Source organism: Oncorhynchus kisutch, unplaced genomic scaffold (assembly GCF_002021735.2).
Source record: "Oncorhynchus kisutch isolate 150728-3 unplaced genomic scaffold, Okis_V2 Okis04b-Okis11a_hom, whole genome shotgun sequence".
NCBI classification, from domain to species: domain Eukaryota; kingdom Metazoa; phylum Chordata; class Actinopteri; order Salmoniformes; family Salmonidae; genus Oncorhynchus; species Oncorhynchus kisutch.
The window spans coordinates 11,406,261-11,434,174 of record NW_022261981.1 but is presented as its reverse complement, the minus strand read 5'-3'; the positions used below and the strand labels follow the sequence as shown (position 1 = coordinate 11,434,174).

The 27,914-nt window shown below is 46.7% G+C and overlaps 1 protein-coding gene across 1 annotated transcript in view; it reads left to right on the top strand.

The window, feature by feature from the left end:
- Positions 1-929: 929 nt before the first annotated feature.
- The window catches only part of LOC109876778 (alpha-actinin-2), an 89,306-nt gene continuing 62,321 nt past the window's right edge, over positions 930-27,914 (top strand). The window contains exon 1 of the mRNA XM_031812993.1: positions 930-1,038. The gene's annotated coding sequence lies outside the window, so the exon portion shown is untranslated. The remainder of the gene's footprint in view (positions 1,039-27,914) is intronic.

Here is a 27,914-nt window from a genome sequence, read left to right as displayed (position 1 = left end):
TGAATGATCACACAACGGATGACATTTCTTATTGGTCACTGTGACACACGACACCCACTATAACTAGTAGGTACATTCTCTGCCTGGACAACTGCTGCAGGGCAGTCCAAGGACAACAAGGGACAGACAGACACTCGGAGAGAGAGAGAGAGAGAGAGAGAGAGAGAGAGAAAGAGAGAGAGAGAGAGAGAGAGAGAAAGAGGAGGAGAGAGAGAAGAGAGAGAGAGAGAGAAGAGAGAAGAGAGGAGAGAAGAGAGAGAAGAGAGAGCGAAGAGAGAGGAGAGAGAGAGGAGAGCGGAGAGAGGAGAGAGAAGAGAGCGAGAGGAGAGAGAGAGAGAGAGAGAAAGAGAGAGAGAGAGAGAGAGAGAGGAGATGGAGAGAGAGAGAAGAAGAGAGAGATGGGAGAGATCTCGACCTCAGAGGGAGAGAGACAGAGAGAGAGAGAGAGAGAGAGAAGGAGGAGGAGAGAGAGGGAGAGAGAGAGACAGAGAGAGAGACAGAGAGTGGGAGAGAAGAGAGAGAGAGAGAGAGAGAGAGAGAGAGAGAGAGAGAGAGAGAGAGAGAGAGAGAAGAGAGAGAGAGAGAGCAGAGAGAGAAGAGAGAGAGAGACAGAGAGAGAGGACACTGACTGACTGATCAGCTTTCTGACTCCAAATCCCCCAACACATCTTCTGACCAAGCTGCAGCAGTGACTTCAGGAGAAGAAACTCACACAAAAGGTTTATTGTTGTTGTCTTGTCTCCTGTTCACCACCTGTTGTCCTGTAGTCAGGTGTGTTGTTCTAGAGCTTCATGATGCAGACGATGCAGACCCAGATGATGCAGAACCAGATGATGCAGAACCAGACGATGCAGAGCCAGACGATGCAGACATCATAGACTATAATAATGGATACACGATGCAGACATCAAGTAGACTATAATAATGGATACACGATGCAGATGCAGGAACAGCAGAATAATGACTACAAACCATCCAGGATGACGAGTGGGACAGAGACCTGCTCCTGGACCCCGCCTGGGAGAAACGCAGAGAAAGGTTAGAAGCTTCATTATTTCGTCTGTTCATTCATATGTCCACATTGTGTAAATGTTTTACTGTCGTCAAGTGAGGCAGAGGAAGAGGAAGTCACTGAATGTCAAAACAACACAGCAGTAGTAGAAGGGGCTGATAAACTCTCCTATTGACCATGTTATGAATATTTACTCAGAGAGGGCAGAGGTCAAGAGGGCAGAGATCAGAGGAAGTCACTGAATGTCAAAACACAGCAATAGTAGAAGGGCTGATAACTCTCCTATCTCTCCTATAATTAATATTTAAGAAATTGCACTTAAAAAAATTAAAAATAACATGTTTTAATTCTAGGCCTACATAGAGAGGCAGAGGTCAGAGGGCAGAGGTCAGAGGAAGTATTTCCTGACAGTCAAATGAGTCAAAACAAGAACACTCCTAATGGGAAGTTTTGTAACATGACCAGCACTAATAAAAGGCACATAAAATACTGATCACTTTACTGAGAAAAACAACACCCAAGTACAGTGTGAGAAAACACTATGTGGGCAACGCACCAGGCCAGACACGACAGCCAAGACAACAATACCCTCCCAGACAGTCAGGCAGCATAGCAATGACCTGTGCTGCCATTCCTTCGATTCGTGTGTTTTATGAGAACTGTCAACAGATGTCTGGTAACACAGAATGTCCTCTAGGCCCCGAAGCGGGAACAGCATGGATGCCATAGGCTAATTATAACTAAGGACTAAAGGGGTTTATACAGAGTTGGCTCAGACAATGTCCTTGGTCCTCGGTTGGCACGGGAGAACAGTGTCTGTATGGATCAATACTACCTGATAGATTATGTTTTTTTTTACAATATAAACCGGGTTCGTGTATCTATATAAGCAAATGTACTTAGTCCACTTCGTCTGCTCTAGAATTCATACCCAGATCAGGTAGCTAATAATCTGTCACTGACCTGTCAAGATATCAGAGGCAACCTACTGTACCCCTCAATATAGAACCATGCATTAATGAGTCTCTCTACAGACGTGTTCCTCCCACCATGTATCAATGTACCTGGTGCTGTTGCCCTGAGGCTGGAACTACTGAGACATAAGTGCATTAATAGACTATCTCATTAAACATGAATGGCAGGGCTTCCTTCCCTGCCTATGGTCCTGCCAGACAGAGACAACAAATATAGCAGTGACCACAGGGAGCAGCTATGTTAAACCCTGGAGGGGTCTTAACTATGAGGAGCAGCTATGTTAACCCTGGAGGGGTCTTAACTATGGGGAGGGAGAAGCTATGTTAAACCCCTGGAGGGGTCTTAACTATGGGGAGCTGCTATGTTAAACCCTGGAGGGGTCTTAACTATGTGGAGCAGCTATGTTAAACCCTGGAGGGGTCTTAACTATGAGGAGCAGCTATGTTAAACCCTGGAGGGGTCTTAACTATGGGGAGGGAGAAGCTATGTTAAACCCTGGAGGGGTCTTAACTATGTGGAGCAGCTATGTTAAACCCTGGAGGGGTCTTAACTATGAGGAGCAGCTATGTTAAACCCTGGAGGGGTCTTAACGATGAGGAGAGCACATCCCCATTACCAGGTCATTGTATTTCAGGATCTGGGTTCTGACAATAGAGACTTATAGTTCTGACAGACTATTTTTGTCCCAACAGTATCTGTTCAAACCAGGGTCCCAAATGGCACCCTATTCTCTATAGTCCACTGCTGTAGACCAGCGCTGGTCAAAAGTAGTGCACTATTATAAGGGAATAGGGTGCCATTTCGGACCAAAATACACCCTATTCTCTATAGTCCAAAACAAACAAGTGTTCCTGCTAGCACAACTGTGTTAAGGATTACTGTACCTTTTATGCAAAATAAATGAGCTGTATAACAAACACTATATTGGATTGAATATGGTGCTGTCCAATATGGTGTTGTCCAGCTGTCCAATATGGTGTTGTCCAGCTGTCCAATATGGTGCTGTCCAGTTGTCCAATATGGTGTTGTCCAGCTGTCCAATATGGTGTTGTCCAGCTGTCCAATATGGTGTTGTCCAATATGGTGCTGTCCAATATGGTGTTGTCCAATATGGTGTTGTCCAGCTGTCCAATATGGTGTTGTCCAATATGGTGTTGTCCAGCTGTCCAATATGGTGTTGTCCAATATGGTGTTGTCCAATATGGTGTTGTCCAATATGGGTGTTGTCCAATATGGTGCTGTCCAATATGGTGTTGTCCAGCTGTCCAATATGGTGTTGTCCAGCTGTCCAATATGGTGTTGTCCAATATGGTGTTGTCCAATATGGTGTTGTCCAGCTGTCCAATATGGTGTTGTCCAATATGGTGCTGTCCAGCTGTCCAATATGGTGTTGTCCAATATGGTGTTGTCCAGCTGTCCAATATGGTGTTGTCCAATATGGTGTTGTCCAGCTGTCCAATATGGTGTTGTCCAATATGGTGTTGTCCAGCTGTCCAATATGGTGTTGTCCAGCTGTCCAATATGGTGTTGTCCAATATGGTGTTGTCCAGCTGTCCAATTATGGTGTTGTCCAGCTGTCCAATATGGGTGTTGTCAGCTGTCCAATATGGTGTTGTCCAATATGGTGTTGTCCAGCTGTCCAATATGGTGTTGTCCAATATGGTGTTGTCCAATATGGTGCTGTCCAATATGGTGTTGTCCAAGCTGTCCAATATGGTGTTGTCCAATATGGTGCTGTCCAGCTGTCCAATATGGTGTTGTCCAATATGGTGCTGTCCAGCTGTCCAATATGGTGTTGTCCAGCTGTCCAATATGGTGCTGTCCAGCTGTCCAATATGGTGCTGTCCAGCTGTCCAATATGGTGCTGTCCAGCTGTCCAATATGGTGCTGTCCAGCTGTCCAATATGGCGTTGTCCAATATGGTGCTGTCCAGCTGTCCAATATGGTGCTGTCCAGCTGTCCAATATGGTGCTGTCCAGCTGTCCAATATGGTGCTGTCCAGCTGTCCAATAATGGTGCTGTCCAGCTGTCCAATATGGTGCTGTCCAGCTGTCCAATATGGTGCTGTCCAGCTGTCCATAGTGGTGTTGTCCAATATGGTGCTGTCCGCTATTCCAATTGGTGCTGTCCAGCTGTCCAATATGGTGCTGTCCAGCTGTCCAATATGGTGCTGTCCAGCTGTCCACATGGTGTTGTCCAATATGGTGCTGTCCAATATGGGTGCTCTCCAATATGGTGTTGTCCAGCTGTCCAATATGGTGCTGTCCAGCTGTCCAATATGGTGTTGTCCAATATGTGGCTGTCCAATATGGTGTTGTCCAATATGGTGCTGTCCAGCTGTCCAATATGGTGCTGTCCAATATGTGTTGTCCAGCTGTCAATATGGTGCTGTCCAATATGGTGCTGTCCAATATGGTTGTCTGGTCAGCTGGCCAATATGTGCTGTCCCAATATGGTGCTGTCCAGCTGTCCAATATGGTGCTGGTCCAGTGCTGTCCCTGTCCAATATGGTGCTGTCCAATATGGTGCTGTCCAATATGGTGCTGTCCAATATGGTGCTGTCCAGCTGTCCAATATGGTGTTGTCCAATATGGTGTTGTCCAGCTGTCCAATATGATGCTGTCCAATATGGTGTTGTCAGTTGTCCAATATGGTGTTGTCCAGCTGTCCAATATGGTGTTGTCCAGTTGTCCAATATGGTGTTGTCCAGCTGTCCAATATGGTGTTGTCCAGCTGTCCAATATGATGTTGTCCAATATGGTGTTGTCCAATATGGTGTTGTCCAATACGGTGTTGTCCAATATGGTGTTGTCCAATATGGTGTTGTCCAGCTGTCCAATATGGTGTTGTCCAATATGGTGTTGTCCAGCTGTCCAATATGGTGTTGTCCAGCTGTCCAATATGGTGTTGTCCAATATGGTGTTGTCCAGCTGTCCAATATGGTGTTGTCCAGCTGTCCAATATGGTGTTGTCCAATATGGTGTTGTCCAGCTGTCCAATATGGTGTTGTCAGTTGTCCAATATGGTGTTGTCCAATATGGTGTTGTCCAGCTGTCCAATATGGTGTTGTCCAATATGGTGTTGTCCAGCTCTCCAATATGGTGTTGTCCAATATGGTGTTGTCCAGCTGTCCAATATGGTGTTGTCAGTTGTCCAATATGGTGTTGTCCAGCTGTCCAATATGGTGTTGTCCAGTTGTCCAATATGGTGTTGTCCAATATGGTGTTGTCCAATATGGTGTTGTCCAATATGATGCTGTCCAATATGGTGTTGTCCAGCTGTCCAATATGGTGTTGTCCAGCTGTCCAATATGGTGCTGTCCAATATGGTGTTGTCCAGCTGTCCAATATGGTGTTGTCCAATATGGTGCTGTCCAGCTGTCCAATATGGTGCTGTCCAATATGGTGTTGTCCAATATGGTGCTGTCCAATATGGTGCTGTCCAGCTGTCCAATATGGTGCTGTCCAGCTGTCCAATATGGTGCTGTCCAGCTGTCCAATATGGTGCTGTCCAATATGGTGCTGTCCAATATGGTGCTGTCCAGCTGTCCAATATGGTGTTGTCCAATATGGTGTTGTCAGTTGTCCAATATGGTGTTGTCCAATATGGTGCTGTCCAGCTGTCCAATATGGTGTTGTCCAATATGGTGCTGTCCAATATGGTGCTGTCCAGCTGTCCAATATGGTGTTGTCCAATATGGTGTTGTCCAGCTGTCCAATATGATGCTGTCCAATATGGTGCTGTCCAGCTGTCCAATATGGTGTTGTCCAGCTGTCCAATATGGTGTTGTCCAGCTGTCCAATATGGTGTTGTCCAGTTGTCCAATATGGTGTTGTCCAGTTGTCCAATATGGTGTTGTCCAGCTGTCCAATATGGTGTTGTCCAATATGGTGTTGTCCAATATGGTGTTGTCCAATATGGTGTTGTCCAGCTGTCCAATATGGTGTTGTCAGTTGTCCAATATGGTGTTGTCCAATATGGTGTTGTCCAGCTGTCCAATATGGTGTTGTCCAATATGGTGTTGTCCAGCTCTCCAATATGGTGTTGTCCAATATGGTGTTGTCCAGCTGTCCAATATGGTGTTGTCAGTTGTCCAATATGGTGTTGTCCAGCTGTCCAATATGGTGTTGTCCAGTTGTCCAATATGGTGTTGTCCAATATGGTGTTGTCCAATATGGTGTTGTCCAATATGATGCTGTCCAATATGGTGTTGTCCAGCTGTCCAATATGGTGTTGTCCAGCTGTCCAATATGGTGCTGTCCAATATGGTGTTGTCCAGCTGTCCAATATGGTGTTGTCCAATATGGTGCTGTCCAGCTGTCCAATATGGTGCTGTCCAATATGGTGTTGTCCAATATGGTGCTGTCCAATATGGTGCTGTCCAGCTGTCCAATATGGTGTTGTCCAATATGGTGTTGTCAGTTGTCCAATATGGTGTTGTCCAATATGGTGCTGTCCAGCTGTCCAATATGGTGTTGTCCAATATGGTGCTGTCCAATATGGTGCTGTCCAGCTGTCCAATATGGTGTTGTCCAATATGGTGTTGTCCAGCTGTCCAATATGATGCTGTCCAATATGGTGCTGTCCAGCTGTCCAATATGGTGTTGTCCAGCTGTCCAATATGGTGTTGTCCAGCTGTCCAATATGGTGTTGTCCAGTTGTCCAATATGGTGTTGTCCAGTTGTCCAATATGGTGTTGTCCAGCTGTCCAATATGGTGTTGTCCAGCTGTCCAATATGGTGTTGTCCAATATGGTGTTGTCCAATATGGTGTTGTCCAATATGGTGTTGTCCAATATGGTGTTGTCCAGCTGTCCAATATGGTGTTGTCCAATATGGTGTTGTCCAGCTGTCCAATATGGTGTTGTCCAGCTGTCCAATATGGTGTTGTCCAATATGGTGTTGTCCAGCTGTCCAATATGGTGTTGTCAGTTGTCCAATATGGTGTTGTCCAGCTGTCCAATATGGTGCTGTCCAGCTGTCCAATATGGTGCTGTCAGTTGTCCAATATGGTGTTGTCCAGCTGTCCAATATGGTGTTGTCCAATATGGTGTTGTCCAGCTGTCCAATATGGTGTTGTCAGTTGTCCAATATGGTGTTGTCCAGCTGTCCAATATGGTGTTGTCCAGTTGTCCAATATGGTGTTGTCCAATATGGTGTTGTCCAATATGGTGTTGTCCAATATGATGCTGTCCAATATGGTGTTGTCCAGCTGTCCAATATGGTGTTGTCCAGCTGTCCAATATGGTGTTGTCCAGCTGTCCAATATGGTGTTGTCCAATATGGTGCTGTCCAATATGGTGTTGTCCAATATGGTGTTGTCCAGCTGTCCAATATGGTGTTGTCCAGCTGTCCAATATGGTGTTGTCCAGCTGTCCAATTTGGTGTTGTCCAGCTGTCCAATATGGAGCTGTCCAGTAGGACTTTTGAAACGCACCAGGCTGTGACAGACAGTGAGACGGAGGTATTCTAAACTAGACTGACAGCTAGGGCACACGGACTCCCTCTCAGGGTCAGGTCTGAACCTCTTCATTTCCTGTTTTACAGCCTCAGACTCCCTCTCAGGGTCAGGTCTGAACCCCTTCATTTCCTGTTTTACAGCCTCAGACTCCCTCTCAGGGTCAGGTCTCATTTCCTGTTTTACAGCCTCAGAGTCCCTCTCAGGGTCAGGTCTGAACCACTTCATTTCCTGTTTTACAGCCCAGACTCCCTCTCAGGGTCAGGTCTGAACCTCTTCATTTCCTGTTTTACAGCCTCAGACTCCCTCTCAGGGTCAGGTCTGAACCTCTTCATTTCCTGTTTTACAGCCTCAGAATCCCGCACAGGGTCAGGTCTCATTTCCGGATTTACAGCCTCAGACTCCCTCTCAGGGTCAGGTCTGAACCTCTTCATTTCCTGTTTTACAGCCTCTGAGTCCCTCTCAGGGTCAGGTCTCATTTCCTGTTTTACAGCCTCAGACTCCCTCTCAGGGTCAGGTCACATTTCCTGTTTTACAGCCTCAGACTCCCTCTCAGGGTCAGGTCTCATTTCCTGTTTTACAGCCTCAGACTCCCTCTCAGGGTCAGGTCTGAACCTCTTAATTTCCTGTTTTACAGCCTCAGACTCCCGCTCAGGGTCAGGTCTCATTTCCTGTTTTAGGAGGCAAGAAGGGGAAGTTTATGGTGCTGTTTGAGATGCGGTTTAGTACCTGGAGAGGTCACATTCCCTCCCATTCGTTCCCAACCTCATTCTAGACTTTAGAATTTTACACAAACATGAAAACATTTGTTATGAAGTTTATTTTCTGATTCCTGTTAAGTTGACAGTCTGCCACGGTGTCACTACCCCCTTTCAGAAAGCCATGCAACGCCCCCATAGTGACGCAGTCCTATTGAACCAACAGGGGGCGCTATAGTTCTACCATTGACTCATATGACTTGACTGTACGGTATATTGGGGGCTGACATATGGAATTGTTTTAAGAGGGTCCCCCCCCCCTACTAATCTGACATATGGAATTGTTTTAAGAGGGCCCCCCCTCCTACTAATCTGACATATGGAATTGTTTTAAGAGGGTCCTCCCTCCTACTAATCTGACATATGGAATTGTTTTAAGAGGGTCCTCCCTCCTACTAATCTGACATATGGAATTGTTTTAAGAGGGTCCTCCCTCCTACTAATCTGACATATGGAATTGTTTTAAGAGGGTCCTCCCTCCTACTAATCTGACATATGGAATTGTTTTAAGAGGGTCCCCCCTCCTACTAATCTGACATATGGAATTGTTTTAAGAGGGTCCCCCCCTCCTACTAATCTGACATATGGAATTGTTTTAAGAGGGTCCCCCCTCCTACTAATCTGACATATGGAATTGTTTTAAGAGGGTCCTCCCTCCTACTAATCTGACATATGGAATTGTTTTAAGAGGGTCCTACCATGGATCATTTAGCTGTATGATTTGGAATTTTAGGACCTCTGTAGGTCAAAAAATACAAATAAAATATAAAATATTGAATTTGGCCTTTACCACTATAGCCCATAGAAACACATTGATTAACACATTAATAAATAGCAAAACAGGCAGTAAAAAATGAATCATGAGAACTAAGGTTTTGAGGCCTCCTTAGTGGCGTAGTGGTCTAAGGCACTGCATCGTGGTGCTAGCTGTGCCACTAGAGATTCTGGGTTCGAGTCCAGGCTCTGTAGCAGCCAGGCGCGACCGGGAGACCCATGGGGCGGCGCACAATTGACCCAGCGCCGTCCGGGATAATGGAGGGTTTGACCGGCAGGGATGTTCTTTTCCCATCGCGCACTAACGACTCCTGTGGCGTCCCGGGTGCAGTGCACGCTGACACGGTCACCACGGTATACAGTGTTTCCTCCCACACATTTGGTGCGGCTGGCTTCCCGGGTTAAGTGGGCATTGTGTCAAGAAGCAGTGCGACTAGTTTGGGTCGTGTTTCGGAGGACGCACGGCTCTCGACCTTCGCCTCTCCCGAGTCCGTACGGGAGTTGCAGCGATGAGACAAGACTGTAACTACCAAAAAAGGGGACAAAAATAAATAATATAATTAATAATAAATAAATAAGGTTTTGAAGTGTCTGTCCTATATCTAGGAGAGAAAGCTCAGGAAATATTGACACATACAGCCAGGTCCATAAGTATTTGGACATTGACCAAGTTATTATAATTGTAGCTGTCTACCACAGCATATTAGAGTTGACATTGAATCATGAATATGAGCAGAAAGTGCTTTTAGCTTGAATTTGAGGGTATTTACATCCAAATCGGGTGAAAGGTTGTAGGAATTACATCACATTTAATATGTGCCCCCCCCCCCCTTTTTAAGGGACCAAAAGTAATTGGACAATTGCCTGCTCAGGTGTTCAAATGGCCAGGTGTGTTATTCCCTCATTTGTTCATTTACAAAGTAAGCAGATAAAAGGTCAAGTGTGACATTTGGGAATCTGTTACTGTTTAACCCTCACTATGAAGTCCAGAGAGCCGTCACTGCCAGTGAGGCAAGACATTACTGGGCTGAAAAATCTAAAACAAACCCCTCAGAGAGACAGCAAAAACATGAGGTCCAAATCAACTATTTGGTACATTCTTTAATAAACAGAAAGAACACACTGGTGAGCTCAGGAACCAAAAGGCCCAGAAGAAAAACGGAAAACAACTGTGGTGGATGACAGAATCATTCTTTCCATGGAGAAGAAAACCCATTTTCACAACAGTTGGCCAGATCAAGAACAGCCTCCAGGAGGCAGGCGTATCTGTGTCAAAGTCAACAACAAAGAGAAGACTTCACCAGAGTAAATACAGACGGTTTACCACAAGACTGCAAACCTCAAAAACAGGAAGACCACATTACAGTTTGCCATAAAAACATGTAAAAAATAAAAGTTAAATTAAAAAAAAAGCCTGTACAGTTCTGGAACAACATCCTGATGACAAAGATCAACTTGTACCAGAACGATGGGAAGAGAAGCATGACTAACACCTCATCTGTGAAGCATGGAGGAGGTGGTGTTATGGCGTGGACGGATGCCGATGGAACTGGTTCCCTTGTATTTAGTGATGATGTGACTGCTGATAAAAAAACAGCACTATAATTTCTGAAGTGTTAAGGGCTAAGTATGACTAACACCTCATCTGTGAAGCATGGAGGAGGTGGTGTTATGGCGTGGGCGGATGCCGATGGAACTGGTTCCCTTGTATTTAGTGATGATGTGACTGCTGATAAAAAAACAGCACTATAATTTCTGAAGTGTTAAGGGCTAAGTATGACTAACACCTCATCTGTGAAGCATGGAGGAGGTGGTGTTATGGCGTGGACGGATGCCGATGGAACTGGTTCCCTTGTATTTAGTGATGATGTGACTGCTGATAAAAAAACAGCACTATAATTTCTGAAGTGTTAAGGGCTAAGTATGACTAACACCTCATCTGTGAAGCATGGAGGAGGTGGTGTTATGGCGTGGGCGGATGCCGATGGAACTGGTTCCCTTGTATTTAGTGATGATGTGACTGCTGATAAAAAAACAGCACTATAATTTCTGAAGTGTTAAGGGCTAAGTATGACTAACACCTCATCTGTGAAGCATGGAGGAGGTGGTGTTATGGCGTGGACGGATGCCGATGGAACTGGTTCCCTTGTATTTAGTGATGATGTGACTGCTGATAAAAAAACAGCACTATAATTTCTGAAGTGTTAAGGGCTAAGTATGACTAACACCTCATCTGTGAAGCATGGAGGAGGTGGTGTTATGGCGTGGACGGATGCCGATGGAACTGGTTCCCTTGTATTTAGTGATGATGTGACTGCTGATAAAAAAACAGCACTATAATTTCTGAAGTGTTAAGGGCTAAGTATGACTAACACCTCATCTGTGAAGCATGGAGGAGGTGGTGTTATGGCGTGGACGGATGCCGATGGAACTGGTTCCCTTGTATTTAGTGATGATGTGACTGCTGATAAAAAAACAGCACTATAATTTCTGAAGTGTTAAGGGCTAAGTATGACTAACACCTCATCTGTGAAGCATGGAGGAGGTGGTGTTATGGCGTGGACGGATGCCGATGGAACTGGTTCCCTTGTATTTAGTGATGATGTGACTGCTGATAAAAAAACAGCACTATAATTTCTGAAGTGTTAAGGGCTAAGTATGACTAACACCTCATCTGTGAAGCATGGAGGAGGTGGTGTTATGGCGTGGACGGATGCCGATGGAACTGGTTCCCTTGTATTTAGTGATGATGTGACTGCTGATAAAAAAACAGCACTATAATTTCTGAAGTGTTAAGGGCTAAGTATGACTAACACCTCATCTGTGAAGCATGGAGGAGGTGGTGTTATGGCGTGGACGGATGCCGATGGAACTGGTTCCCTTGTATTTAGTGATGATGTGACTGCTGATAAAAAAACAGCACTATAATTTCTGAAGTGTTAAGGGCTAAGTATGACTAACACCTCATCTGTGAAGCATGGAGGAGGTGGTGTTATGGCGTGGACGGATGTAACGGGCTAATGTGTTAATAATGTTATTATCTGCTCAGATTCAGCCAAATGCTTCACAACTCATTGGACGGCGCTTCACAGTGCAGATGGACAATGACCCCGAAGCAATGCTGTGAAAGCAAACCAATCCTTGTATAAGGCACCACAGTGTCTCTACTTGCACATTCATCTTTTGCACATCTACCATTCCAGTGTTTAATTGCTAAATTGTAATTACTTCGCCACCACGGCCTATTTATTGCCTTTACCTCCCTTATCTTACCTCATTTACACATGCTGTATATTTACTTTTCTACTGTATTACTGACTGTTTGTTTATTCCATGTGTAACTCTGTGTTGTTGTTTGTGTCGAACTGCTTTGCTTTATCTTGACCAGGTCGCAGTTGTAAATGAGAACTTGTTCTCAACTGGCCTACCAGGTTACTGATGGATTTTGATGGGGATTGTCACGGATCAATCCGGAACTTTCATTACGCACACCTGTCCCCTACAACCGCTGATTAGTACTTGTATAAGTGGGCCCTTTGGTTTCCCTTGTCTGTCCATTATTGTTCCAATGTCCGTTGGTGCGTGTGAGTACCTGTGCTGTGTGTTTTTGGGGCTTTCGTGCCCTTGTGGATTGCGCAGATGATTACGGGTCTCGTCCCGTAGTGTTAATCATCGTGTGTTATTTATTCGAGGTGCTCCTCGCTCTTTTGTTTTGGGATTTCTACCCTGTGTTTCGTTTTCGTGTCTGTTTGGTCTTTATTTAAAAAAAACTTAATACGCATTCCTGCGCCTGTCTCCCGAATCTCGTGACAGGGATTGTCTTTTCTTTTTTTAAATTAGATTGACACACTGGTCAATAGACTCTTAATCAGACTATTCCAGTACTGAGTATTTACTGTTGCTAGTTTCCCTTGTACTAGGAAACATATGGGACGGCAGGTAGCCTAGTGGTTAGAGTGGAGGGACGGCAGGGTAGCCTAGTGGTTAGAGTGTAGGGACGGCAGGTAGCCTAGTGGTTAGAGTGGAGGGACGGCAGGTAGCCTAGTGGTTAGAGTGGGGGGACGGCAGGTAGCCTAGTGGTTAGAGCGTAGGGACGGCAGGCAGCCTAGTGGTTAGAGTGTAGGAACGGCAGGTAGCCTAGTGGTTAGACTGTAGGGACGGCAGGTAGCCTAGTGGTTAGAGTGTAGGGACGGCAGGTAGCCTAGTGGTTAGAGTGTAGGGACGGCAGGTAGCCTAGTGGTTAGAGTGTAGGGACGGCAGGTAGCCTAGTGGTTAGAGTGTAGGGGCGGCAGGTAGCCTAGTGGTTAGAGTGTAGGGCCGGCAGGTAGCCTAGTGGTTAGAGTGTAGGGACGGCAGGCAGCCTAGTGGTTAGAGCGGAGGGACGGCAGGTAGCCTAGTGGTTAGAGTGGGGGGACGGCAGGTAGCCTAGTGGTTAGAGCGTAGGGACGGCAGGCAGCCTAGTGGTTAGAGTGTAGGAACGGCAGGTAGCCTAGTGGTTAGACTGTAGGGACGGCAGGTAGCCTAGTGGTTAGAGTGTAGGGCCGGCAGGTAGCCTAGTGGTTAGAATGTAGGGACGGCAGGCAGCCTAGTGGTTAGAAAGTAGGGACGGCAGGTAGCCTAGTGGTTAGAGTGTAGGGACGGCAGGTAGCCTAGTGGTTAGAGTGTAGGGACGGCAGGTAGCCTAGTGGTTAGAGTGTAGGGGCGGCAGGTAGCCTAGTGGTTAGAGTGTAGGGCCGGCAGGTAGCCTAGTGGTTAGAGTGGAGGGACGGCAGGTAGCCTAGTGGTTAGAGTGGAGGGACGGCAGGTAGCCTAGTGGTTAGAGTGGAGGGACGGCAGGTAGCCTAGTGGTTAGAGTGGAGGGACGCAGGTAACCTAGTGGTTAGAGTGGGGGGACGGCAGGTAGCCTAGTGGTTAGAGCGTAGGGACGGCAGGCAGCCTAGTGGTTAGAGCGGAGGGACGGCAGGTAGCCTAGTGGTTAGAGCGGGGGGACGGCAGGTAGCCTAGTGGTTAGAGCGTAGGGACGGCAGGCAGCCTAGTGGTTAGAGTGTAGGAACGGCAGGTAGCCTAGTGGTTAGACTGTAGGGACGGCAGGTAGCCTAGTGGTTAGAGTGTAGGAACGGCAGGTAGCCTAGTGGTTAGACTGTAGGGGCGGCAGGTAGCCTAGTGGTTAGAGTGGAGGGGCGGCAGGTAGCCTAGTGGTTAGAGTGTAGAGGAGGCAGGGTAGCCTAGTGGTTAGACTGTAGGGGCGGCAGGTAGCCTAGTGGTTAGAGTGGAGGGGCGGCAGGTAGCCTAGTGGTTAGAGTGTAGAGGAGGCAGGGTAGCCTAGTGGTTAGAGTGGAGGGACGCAGGTAACCTAGTGGTTAGAGTGGGGGGACGGCAGGTAGCCTAGTGGTTAGAGCGTGGGGACGGCAGGCAGCCTAGTGGTTAGAGCGGAGGGACGGCAGGTAGCCTAGTGGTTAGAGCGGGGGGACGGCAGGTAGCCTAGTGGTTAGAGCGTAGGGACGGCAGGCAGCCTAGTGGTTAGAGTGTAGGAACGGCAGGTAGCCTAGTGGTTAGACTGTAGGGACGGCAGGTAGACTAGTGGTTAGAGTGTTGGAACGGCAGGTAGCCTAGTGGTTAGACTGTAGGGGCGGCAGGTAGCCTAGTGGTTAGAGTGGAGGGGCGGCAGGTAGCCTAGTGGTTAGAGTGTAGAGGAGGCAGGGTAGCCTAGTGGTTAGACTGTAGGGGCGGCAGGTAGCCTAGTGGTTAGAGTGGAGGGGCGGCAGGTAGCCTAGTGGTTAGAGTGTAGAGGAGGCAGGGTAGCCTAGTGGTTAGAGTGTAGGGGCGGCAGGTAGCCTAGTGGTTAGAGTGTAGGGGCGGCAGGTAGCCTAGTGGTTAGAGTGTAGGGGCGGCAGGTAGCCTAGTGGTTAGAGTGTAGGGGCGGCAGGTAGCCTAGTGGTTAGAGTGTAGAGGCGGCAGGTAGCCTAGTGGTTAGAGTGTAGGGGCGGCAGGGTAGTCTAGTGGTTAGAGTGTAGAGGCGGCAGGTAGCCTAGTGGTTAGAGTGTAGGGGCGGCAGGGTAGTCTAGTGGTTAGAGTGTAGAGGCGGCAGGTAGCCTAGTGGTTAGAGTGTAGGGGCGGCAGGTAGCCTAGTGGTTAGAGTGTAGAGGTGGCAGGGTAGCCTAGTGGTTAGAGTGTAGAGGTGGCAGGTAGTCTAGTGGTTAGAGTGGAGAGGTGGCAGGTAGCCTAGTGGTTAGAGTGTAGAGGTGGCAGGTAGCCTAGTGGTTAGAGTGTAGAGGTGGCAGGTAGCCTAGTGGTTAGAGTGTAGAGGTGGCAGGGTAGCCTAGTGGTTAGAGTGTAGAGGCGGCAGGTAGCCTAGTGGTTAGAGTGTAGAGGCGGCAGGTAGCCTAGTGGTTAGAGTGTAGAGGCGGCAGGTAGCCTAGTGGTTAGAGTGTAGAGGCGGCAGGTTTTTTATTTTATTTTATTTCACCTTTATTTAACCAGGTAGGCTAGTTGAGAACACCTTTATTTAACCAGGTAGGCTAGTTGAGAACACCTTTATTGAAGGACGATTGTTTGTTGTTTCCCCCAGCTGGGTCAACAGATTTATTGATCTCAACAACCACACACAAGAGTAGGTCGCATCAAACCAGAAGGAGAACCTTTGTTCCTTCAATGACAACCGTGACAACTTCGGTCACGCTCATAAATTACAGCCAGCGCTGAAATCCAACCACCTTGTGAATTACACTGTGCTGCGGACACAGGCAGGGAGGGAGACATGCCAGAGGGGAGAACAGACCTTGTCACTCCTGGTCCAGTCTGACAGAGGGCTTTGGGAATGGACTGTATTGGGTTTCAGGAGGGTCCAAAAGCAGCCTCATACTCTCTCTACCCTCTCTATGACTACAGGCTTTAACTACAGGTTATAACTATTGGTTATAACAGGAAAAAACTGCTCTCTCTACCCTCCCTATGATAACTACAGGTTATAACTACAGGTTATAACTACAGGTTATAACAGGAAAACACTGCTCTCTCTACCCTCTCTATAACTACAGGTTATAACTACAGGTTATAACTACAGGAAAACACTGCTCTCTACCCTCTCTATAACTACAGGTTATAACTACAGGTTATAACTACAGGTTATAACTACAGGTTATAACAGGAAAACACTGCTCTCTCTACCCTCTCTATAACTACAGGTTATAACTACAGGTTATAACTACAGGAAAACACTGCTCTCTACCCTCTCTATAACTACAGGTTATAACTACAGGTTATAACAGGAAAAACACTGCTCTCTCTACCCTCTCTATAACTACAGGTTATAACTACAGGTTATAACTACAGGTTATAACTACAGGTTATAACAGGAAAACACTGCTCTCTCTACCCTCCCTATAACTACAGGTTATAACTACAGGTTATAACTACAGGTTATAACAGGAAAACACTGCTCTCTCTACCCTCTCTATAACTACAGGTTATAACTACAGGTTATAACTACAGGAAAACACTGCTCTCTACCCTCTCTATAACTACAGGTTATAACTACAGGTTATAACAGGAAAACACTGCTCTCTCTACCCTCTCTATAACTACAGGTTATAACTACAGGTTATAACTACAGGTTATAACAGGAAAACACTGCTCTCTACCCTCTATAACTACAGGTTATAACTACAGGTTATAACTACAGGAAAACACTGCTCTCTCTACCCTCTCTATAACTTCAGGTTATAACTGCAGGTTATAACTACAGGTTATAACAGGAAAACACTGCTCTCTCTACCCTCCCTATGATAACTACAGGTTATAACTGTAGGTTATAACAGGAAACACTGCTCTCTCTACCCTATCTATAACTACAGGTTATAACTACAGGTTATAACTACAGGTTATAACAGGAAAACACTGCTCTCTCTACCCTCTCTATGACTACAGGTTATAACTACAGGTTATAACAGGAAAAAACTGCTCTCTCTACCCTCTCTATAACTACAGGTTATAACTACAGGTTATATAACTACAGGTTATAACAGGAAAACACTGCTCTCTCTACCCTCTCTATAACTACAGGTTATAACTACAGGTTATAACTACAGGTTATAACTACAGGTTATAACAGGAAAACACTGCTCTCTCTACCCTCTCTATAACTACAGGTTATAACTACAGGTTATAACTACAGGTTATAACTACAGGTTATAACAGGAAAACACTGCTCTCCCTACCCTCTCTATAACTACAGGTTATAACTACAGGTTATAACTACAGGTTATAACAGGAAAACACTGCTCTCTCTACCCTCTCTATAACTACAGGTTATAACTACAGGTTATAACTACAGGTTATAACAGGAAAACACTGCTCTCTCTACCCTCTCTATAACTACAGGTTATAACTACAGGTTATAACTACAGGTTATAACAGGAAAACACTGCTCTCTCTACCCTCTCTATAACTACAGGTTATAACTACAGGTTATAACAGGAAAAAACTGCTCTCTACCCTCTCTATAACTACAGGTTATAACTACAGGTTATAACTACAGGTTATAACAGGAAAACACTGCTCTCTACCCTCTCTATAACTACAGGTTATAACTACAGGTTATAACTACAGGTTATAACAGGAAAACACTGCTCTCTACCCTCTATAACTACAGGTTATAACTACAGGTTATAACTACAGGTTATAACTACAGGTTATAACAGGAAAACACTGCTCTCTCTACCCTCTCTATAACTACAGGTTATAACTGTAGGTTATAACAGGAAAACACTGCTCTCTCTACCCTCCCTATAACTACAGGTTATAACTACAGGTTATAACAGGAAAACACTGCTCTCTCTACCCTCCCTATAACTACAGGTTATAACTACAGGTTATAACTACAGGTTATAACAGGAAAACACTGCTCTCTCTACCCTCTCTATAACTACAGGTTATAACTACAGGTTATAACTACAGGTTATAACAGGAAAACACTGCTCTCTCTACCCTCTCTATAACTACAGGTTATAACAGGAAAACACTGCTCTCTCTACCCTCTCTATAACTACAGGTTATAACTACAGGTTATAACTACAGGTTATAACTACAGGTTATAACTACAGGTTATAACTACAGGAAAACACTGCTCTCTACCCTCTCTATAACTACAGGTTATAACTACAGGTTATAACAGGAAAAAACTGCTCTCTCTACCCTCCCTATAACTACAGGTTATAACTACAGGTTATAACAGGAAAACACTGCTCTCTCGACCCTATCTATAACTACAGGTTATAACTACAGGTTATAACTACAGGTTATAACAGGAAAACACTGCTCTCTCTACCCTCTCTATAACTACAGGTTATAACAGGAAAACACTGCTCTCTCTACCCTCTCTATAACTACAGGTTATAACTACAGGTTATAACTACAGGATAACACTGCTCTCTCTACCTTCAGCTCCATTCAACCCCTCCCATCTGTCTCTAAACACCATCCAGTCCTTCAGCTCCATTCAACCCTCCCATCTGTCTCTAAACACCATCCAGTCCCTAGCTCCATTCAACCCCTCCCATCTGTCTCTAAACACCATCCAATCCCTTCAGCTCCATCAACCCCTCCCATCTGTCTCTAAAACACCATCCAGTCCCTTCGGCTCCATTCAAACCCCTCCCATCTGTCTCTAAACACCATCCAGTCCCTTCAGCTCCATTCAACCCCTCCATCTGTCTCTTAACACCATCCAGTCCCTTCAGCTCCATTCAACCCCTCCATCTGTCTTAAACACATCCAGTCCCACCCTTCAGCTCCATTCAACCCCTCCCATCTCTTAACACCATCCAGTCCCTTCAGCTCAATTCAACCCCTCCCATCTGTCTCTAAACACCATCCTGTCCCACCCTTCAGCTCCATTCAACCCCTCCCATCTGTCTCTAAACACCATCCAGTCCCTTCAGCTCCATTCAACCCCTCCCATCTGTCTCTAAACACCATCCAGTCCCTTCAGCTCCATTCAACCCCTCCCATCTGTCTCTAAACACCATCCAGTCCCTTCAGCTCCATTCAACCCCTCCCATCTGTCTCTTAACACCATCCAGTCCTTCAGCTCCAAAACCCCTCTATCTGTCTCTAAACACCATCCAGTCCCACCCTTCAGCTCCATTCAACCCCTTCCATCTCTTAACACCATCCAGTCCCACCCTTCAGCTCCATTCAACCCCTTCCATCTGTCTCAACACCATCCAGTCCCTTCAGCTCCATTCAACCCCTCCCATCTGTCTCTAAACACCACCCAGTCCCTTCAGCTCCATTCAACCCCGCCCATCTGTCTCTAAACACCATCCAGTCCCTTCAGCTCCATTAAACCCTCCCATCTGTCTCTAAACACCATCCAGTCCTTCAGCTCCATTCAACCCCTCCCATCTGTCTCTAAACACCATCCAGTCCCACCTTCAGCTCCATTCAACCCCTCCCATCTCTAACACCATCCAGTCCCACCCTTCAGCTCCATTCAACCCCTCATCTCTTAACACCATCCAGCCCTTCAGCTCCATTCAACCCTCCCATCTCTTAACACCATCCAGTCCACCCTTCAGCTCCATTCAACCCTCCCATCTGTCTCTAAACACCATCCAGTCCCTTCAGCTCCATTTCCCCCTCCCATCTGTCTCTAAACACCATCCAGTCCTTCAGCTCCATTCAACCCTCCCATCTGTCTCTAAACACCATCCAGTCCCACCTTCAGCTCCATTCAACCCCTCCCATCTGTCTCTAAACACCATCCAGTCCCTTCAGCTCCATTCAACCCCTCCCATCTGTCTCTAAACACCATCCAGTCCCACCTTCAGCTCCATTCAACCCCTCCCATCTGTCTCTAAACACCATCCAGTCCCTTCAGCTCCATTCAACCCCTTCAATCTCTTAACACCATCCAGTCCCACCCTTCAGCTCCATTCAACCCTCCCATCTCTAAAACACCATCCAGTCCCTTCAGCTCCATTCAACCCTCCATGTCTCTAACACCATCCAGTCCCACCCTTCAGCTCCATTCAACCCCCTCCCATCTCTTAACACATCCAGTCCCTTCAGCTCCATTCAACCCCTCCATCTGTCTCTAAACACCATCCAGTCCCCCTTCAGCTCCATTCAACCCCTCCCATCTGTCTCTAAACACCATCCAGTCCCTTCAGCTCCATTCAACCCCTCCCATCTGTCTCTAAACACCATCCAGTCCCTTCAGCTCCATTCAACCCCTCCATCTGTCTCTAAACACCATCCAGTCCCTTCAGCTCCATTCAACCCCTCCCATCTGTCTCTAAACACCATCCAGTCCACCTTCAGCTCCATTCAACCCCCCTTCCATCTCTTAACACCATCCAGTCCCACCCTTCAGCTCCATTAAACCCTTCATCTGTCTTAAAAAACCACCATCCAGTCCACCCTTCAGCTCCATTCAACCCCCCTCCCATCTGTCTCTAAACACCATCCAGTCCCTTCAGCTCCATTCAACCCCTCCAATCTGTCTCTAAAACACCATCCAGTCCCTTCAGCTCCATTCAACCCCTCCATCTGTCTCTAAACACCATCCAGTCCCTTCAGCTCCATTCAACCCCTCCCATCTGTCTCTAAACACCATCCAGTCCCTTCAGCTCCATTCAACCCCTCCCATCTGTCTCTAAACACCATCCAGTCCCTTCAGCTCCATTCAACCCCTCCCATCTGTCTCTAAACACCATCCAGTACCTTCAGCTCCATTCAACCCCTCCTATCTGTCTCTAAACACCATCCAGTCCCACCCTTCAGCTCCATTCAACCCCTTCCATCTCTTAACACCATCCAGTCCCACCCTTCAGCTCCATTCAACCCCTTCCATCTGTCTCTTAACACCATCCAGTCCCTTCAGCTCCATTCAACCCCTCCCATCTGTCTCTAAACACCATCCAGTCCCACCCTTCAGCTCCATTCAACCCCTTCCATCTCTTAACACCATCCAGTCCACCCTTCAGCTCCATTCAACCCCTTCCATCTCTTAACACCTCCAGCCCTTCAGCTCCATTCAACCCCTCCATCTCTAAACACCATCCAGTCCCACCCTTCAGCTCCATTCAACCCCCCCATCTCTCTCTAAACACCATCCAGTCCCTTCAGCTCCATTCAACCCCTCCCATCTCTCTAACAACATCCAGTCCCACCCTTCAGCTCCATTCAACCCCTCCCATCTCTAAACACCATCCAGTCCTTCAGCTCCATTCAAACCTCCCATCTGTCTTAAACCCATCCAGTCCACCCTTCAGCTCCATTCAACCCCTCCCATCTCTTAAACACCATCCAGCCACCTTCAGCTCCATTCAACCCCTCCCATCTGTCTCTAAACACCATCCAGTCCCCCCTTCAGCTCCATTCAACCCCTCCCATCTGTCTCTAAACACCATCCAGTCCCTTCAGCTCCATTCAACCCCTCCTATCTGTCTCTAAACACCATCCAGTCCCACCTCATTCAGCTCCATTCAACACTTCCATCTCTTAACACCATCCAGTCCCCCTTCAGCTCCATTCAACCCCTCCATCTGTCTCTAAACACATCCAGTCCACCCTTCAGCTCCATTCAACCCCTCCATCTGTCTCTAAAACCATCCAGTCCTTCAGCTCCATTCAACCCCTCCCATCTGTCTCTAAACACCATCCAGTCCCTTCAGCTCCATTCAACCCCTCCCATCGTCTCTTAACACCATCCAGTCCTTTCAGCTCCATTCAACCCTCCCATCTGTCTCTAAACACATCCAGTCCCACCCTTCAGCTCCATTCAACCCCTCCCATCTGTCTCTAACACACCATCCAGTCCCACCCTTCAGCTCCATTCAACCCCTTCCATCTCTTAACACCATCCAGCCCCTTCAGCTCCATTCAACCCCTCCCATCTCTTAAACACCATCCAGCCACCCTTCAGCTCCATTTCACCCCTCCATCTGTCTTAAACACCATCCAGTCCCTTCAGCTCCATTCAACCCCTCCATCTGTCTCTAAACACCATCCAGTCCCTTCAGCTCCATTCAACCCCTCTTCTTCTGTCTCTAACACCATCCAGTCCCACCCTTCAGCTCCATTCAACCCCTCCCATCTCTTAACACCATCCAGTCCCTTCAGCTCCATTCAACCCCTCCCATCTGTCTCTAAACACCATCCAGTCCCACCCTTCAGCTCCATTCAAACCCCTTCCCTCTGTCTCTTAACCCCCCATCCAGTCCCTTCAGCTCCATTCAACCCTCCCATCTGTCTCTAAACACCATCCAGTCGTCCAGCTGTCCAATATGGTGCTGTCCAGCTGTCCAATATGGTGTTGTCCAATATGGTGCTGTCCAGCTGTCCAATATGGTGCTGTCCAGCTGTCCAATATGGTGCTGTCCAGCTGTCCAATATGGTGCTGTCCAGCTGTCCAACATGGTGTTGTCCAATATGGTGCTGTCCAATATGGTGCTCTCCAATATGGTGTTGTCCAGCTGTCCAATATGGTGCTGTCCAGCTGTCCAATATGGTGTTGTCCAATATGTTGCTGTCCAATATGGTGTTGTCCAATATGGTGCTGTCCAGCTGTCCAATATGGTGCTGTCCAATATGGTGTTGTCCAGCTGTCCAATATGGTGCTGTCCAATATGGTGCTGTCCAATATGGTGTTGTCCAGCTGTCCAATATGGTGCTGTCCAATATGGTGCTGTCCAGCTGTCCAATATGGTGCTGTCCAGCTGTCCAATATGGTGCTGTCCAGCTGTCCAATATGGTGCTGTCCAATATGGTGCTGTCCAATATGGTGCTGTCCAATATGGTGCTGTCCAGCTGTCCAATATGGTGTTGTCCAATATGGTGTTGTCCAGCTGTCCAATATGATGCTGTCCAATATGGTGTTGTCAGTGTCCAATATGGTGTTGTCCAGCTGTCCAATATGGTGTTGTCCAGCTGTCCAATATGGTGTTGTCCAGCTGTCCAATATGGTGTTGTCCAGTTGTCCAATATGGTGTTGTCCAGTTGTCCAATATGGTTGTCCAGCTGTCCAATATGGTGTTGTCCAGCTGTCCAATATGATGTTGTCCAATATGTGTTTCCAATATGGTGTTGTCCAATATGGTGTTGTCCAATATGGTGTTGTCCAGCTGTCCAATATGGTGTTGTCCAATATGGTGTTGTCCAGCTGTCCAATATGGTGTTGTCCAGCTGTCCAATATGGTGTTGTCCAATATGGTGTTGTCCAGCTGTCCAATATGGTGTTGTCCAGCTGTCCAATATGGTGTTGTCCAATATGGTGTTGTCCAGCTGTCCAATATGGTGTTGTCAGTTGTCCAATATGGTGTTGTCCAATATGGTGTTGTCCAGCTGTCCAATATGGTGTTGTCCAATATGGTGTTGTCCAGCTCTCCAATATGGTGTTGTCCAATATGGTGTTGTCCAGCTGTCCAATATGGTGTTGTCAGTTGTCCAATATGGTGTTGTCCAGCTGTCCAATATGGTGTTGTCCAGTTGTCCAATATGGTGTTGTCCAATATGGTGTTGTCCAATATGGTGTTGTCCAATATGATGCTGTCCAATATGGTGTTGTCCAGCTGTCCAATATGGTGTTGTCCAGCTGTCCAATATGGTGCTGTCCAATATGGTGTTGTCCAGCTGTCCAATATGGTGTTGTCCAATATGGTGCTGTCCAGCTGTCCAATATGGTGCTGTCCAATATGTGTTGTCCAATATGGTGCTGTCCAATATGGTGCTGTCCAGCTGTCCAATATGGTGCTGTCCAGCTGTCCAATATGGTGCTGTCCAGCTGTCCAATATGGTGCTGTCCAATATGGTGCTGTCCAATATGGTGCTGTCCAGCTGTCCAATATGGTGTTGTCCAATATGGTGTTGTCAGTTGTCCAATATGGTGTTGTCCAATATGGTGCTGTCCAGCTGTCCAATATGGTGTTGTCCAATATGGTGCTGTCCAATATGGTGCTGTCCAGCTGTCCAATATGGTGTTGTCCAATATGGTGTTGTCCAGCTGTCCAATATGATGCTGTCCAATATGGTGCTGTCCAGCTGTCCAATATGGTGTTGTCCAGCTGTCCAATATGGTGTTGTCCAGCTGTCCAATATGGTGTTGTCCAGTTGTCCAATATGGTGTTGTCCAGTTGTCCAATATGGTGTTGTCCAGCTGTCCAATATGGTGTTGTCCAATATGGTGTTGTCCAATATGGTGTTGTCCAATATGGTGTTGTCCAGCTGTCCAATATGGTGTTGTCAGTTGTCCAATATGGTGTTGTCCAATATGGTGTTGTCCAGCTGTCCAATATGGTGTTGTCCAATATGGTGTTGTCCAGCTCTCCAATATGGTGTTGTCCAATATGGTGTTGTCCAGCTGTCCAATATGGTGTTGTCAGTTGTCCAATATGGTGTTGTCCAGCTGTCCAATATGGTGTTGTCCAGTTGTCCAATATGGTGTTGTCCAATATGGTGTTGTCCAATATGGTGTTGTCCAATATGATGCTGTCCAATATGGTGTTGTCCAGCTGTCCAATATGGTGTTGTCCAGCTGTCCAATATGGTGCTGTCCAATATGGTGTTGTCCAGCTGTCCAATATGGTGTTGTCCAATATGGTGCTGTCCAGCTGTCCAATATGGTGCTGTCCAATATGGTGTTGTCCAATATGGTGCTGTCCAATATGGTGCTGTCCAGCTGTCCAATATGGTGTTGTCCAATATGGTGTTGTCAGTTGTCCAATATGGTGTTGTCCAATATGGTGCTGTCCAGCTGTCCAATATGGTGTTGTCCAATATGGTGCTGTCCAATATGGTGCTGTCCAGCTGTCCAATATGGTGTTGTCCAATATGGTGTTGTCCAGCTGTCCAATATGATGCTGTCCAATATGGTGCTGTCCAGCTGTCCAATATGGTGTTGTCCAGCTGTCCAATATGTGTTGTCCAGCTGTCCAATATGGTGTTGTCCAGTTGTCCAATATGGTGTTGTCCAGTTGTCCAATATGGTGTTGTCCAGCTGTCCAATATGGTGTTGTCCAGCTGTCCAATATGGTGGTTGTCCGCAATATGGTGTTGGCCAATATGGTGTTGTCCAATATGGTGTTGTCCAATTATGGTGCTTGTCCAGCTGTCCAATATGGTGTTGTCCAATATGGTGTTTGTCCAGCTTGTCCAATATGGTGTTGTCCAGCTGTCCAATATGGTGTTGTCCAATATGGTGTTGTCCAGCTGTCCAATATGGTGTTGTCAGTTGTCCAATATGGTGTTGTCCAGCTGTCCAATATGGTGCTGTCCAGCTGTCCAATAGGGTGCTGTCAGTTGTCCAATATGGTGTGTCCAGCTGTCCAATATGGTGTGTCCAATATGGTGTTGTCAGCTGTCCAATATGGTGTTTGTCAGTTGTCCAATATGGTGTTTTCCAGCTGCCAATATGGTGGTGTCCAGTTGTCCAATATGGTGTTGTCCAATATGGTGTTGTCCAATATGGTGTTGTCCAATATGATGCTGTCCAATATGGTGTTGTCCAGCTGTCCATATGGTGTTGTCTCAGCTGTCCAATATGGTGTTGTCCAGCTGTCCAATATGGTGTTGTCCAAATATGGTGCTGTCCAATATGGGTTGTCCAATATGGTGTTGTCCAGCTGTCCAATATGGTGTGGTCCAGCTGTCCAATATGGTGTTGTCCAGCTGTCCAATTTGGTGTTGTCCAGCTGTCCAATATGGAGCTGTCCAGTAGGACTTTTGAAACGCACCAGGCTGTGACAGACAGTGAGACGGAGGTATTCTAAACTAGACTCACAGCTAGGGCAACGGACTCCCTCTCAGGGTCAGGTCTGAACCTCTTCATTCCTGTTTTACAGCCTCAGACTCCCTCTCAGGGTCAGGTCTGAACCCCTTCATTTCCTGTTTTACAGCCTCAGACTCCCTCTCAGGGTCAGGTCTCATTTCCTGTTTTACAGCCTCAGAGTCCCTCTCAGGGTCAGGTCTGAACCACTTCATTTCCTGTTTTACAGCCCAGACTCCCTCTCAGGGTCAGGTCTGAACCTCTTCATTTCCTGTTTTACAGCCTCAGACTCCTCTCAGGGTCAGGTCTGAACCTCTTCATTTCCTGTTTTACAGCCTCAGAATCCCGCACAGGGTCAGGTCTCATTTCCGGATTTACAGCCTCAGACTCCCTCTCAGGGTCAGGTCTGAACCTCTTCATTTCCTGTTTTACAGCCTCTGAGTCCCTCTCAGGGTCAGGTCTCATTTCCTGTTTTACAGCCTCAGACTCCCTCTCAGGGTCAGGTCTCAATTCCTGTTTTACAGCCTCAGACTCCCTCTCAGGGTCAGGTCACATTTCCTGTTTTACAGCCTCAGACTCCCTCTCAGGGTCAGGTCTCATTTCCTGTTTTACAGCCTCAGAGTTTATGGTGCTGTTTGAGATGCGGTTTAGTACCTGGAGAGGTCACATTCCCTCCCATTCGTTCCCAACCTCATTCTAGACTTTAGAATTTTACACAAACATGAAAACATTTGTTATGAAGTTTATTTTCTGATTCCTGTTAAGTTGACAGTCTGCCACGGTGTCACTACCCCCCTTTCAGAAAGCCATGCAACGCCCCCATAGTGACGCAGTCCTATTGAACCAACAGGGGGCGCTATAGTTCTACCATTGACTCATATGACTTGACTGTACGGTATATTGGGGGCTGACATATGGAATTGTTTTAAAGAGGGTCCCCCCCCCCCTACTAATCTGACATATGGAATTGTTTTAAGAGGGCCCCCCCTCCTACTAATCTGACATATGGAATTGTTTTAAGAGGGTCCTCCCTCCTACTAATCTGACATATGGAATTGTTTTAAGAGGGTCCTCCCTCCTACTAATCTGACATATGGAATTGTTTTAAGAGGGTCCTCCCTCCTACTAATCTGACATATGGAATTGTTTTAAGAGGGTCCTCCCTACCTACTAATCTGACATATGGAATTGTTTAAGAGGGTCCCCCCTCCTACTAATCTGACATATGGAATTGTTTTAAGAGGGTCCCCCCTCCTACTAATCTGACATATGGAATTGTTTTAAGAGGGTCCCCCCTCCTACTAATCTGACATATGGAATTGTTTTAAGAGGGTCCTCCCTCCTACTAATCTGACATATGGAATTGTTTTAAGAGGGTCCTACCATGGATCATTTAGCTGTATGATTTGGAATTTTAGGACCTCTGTAGGTCAAAAAATACAAATAAAATATAAAATATTGAATTTGGCCTTTACCACTATAGCCCATAGAAACACATTGATTAACACATTAATAAATAGCAAAACAGGCAGTAAAAAATGAATCATGAGAACTAAGGTTTTGAGGCCTCCTTAGTGGCGTAGTGGTCTAAGGCACTGCATCGTGGTGCTAGCTGTGCCACTAGAGATTCTGGGTTCGAGTCCAGGCTCTGTAGCAGCCAGGCGCGACCGGGAGACCCATGGGGCGGCGCACAATTGACCCAGCGCCGTCCGGGATAATGGAGGGTTTGACCGGCAGGGATGTTCTTTTCCCATCGCGCACTAACGACTCCTGTGGCGTCCCGGGTGCAGTGCACGCTGACACGGTCACCACGGTATACAGTGTTTCCTCCCACACATTTGGTGCGGCTGGCTTCCCGGGTTAAGTGGGCATTGTGTCAAGAAGCAGTGCGACTAGTTTGGGTCGTGTTTCGGAGGACGCACGGCTCTCGACCTTCGCCTCTCCCGAGTCCGTACGGGAGTTGCAGCGATGAGACAAGACTGTAACTACCAAAAAAGGGGACAAAAATAAATAATATAATTAATAATAAATAAATAAGGTTTTGAAGTGTCTGTCCTATATCTAGGAGAGAAAGCTCAGGAAATATTGACACATACAGCCAGGTCCATAAATATGTGGACATTGACCAAGTTAATATAATTGTAGCTGTCTACCACAGCATATTAGAGTTGAC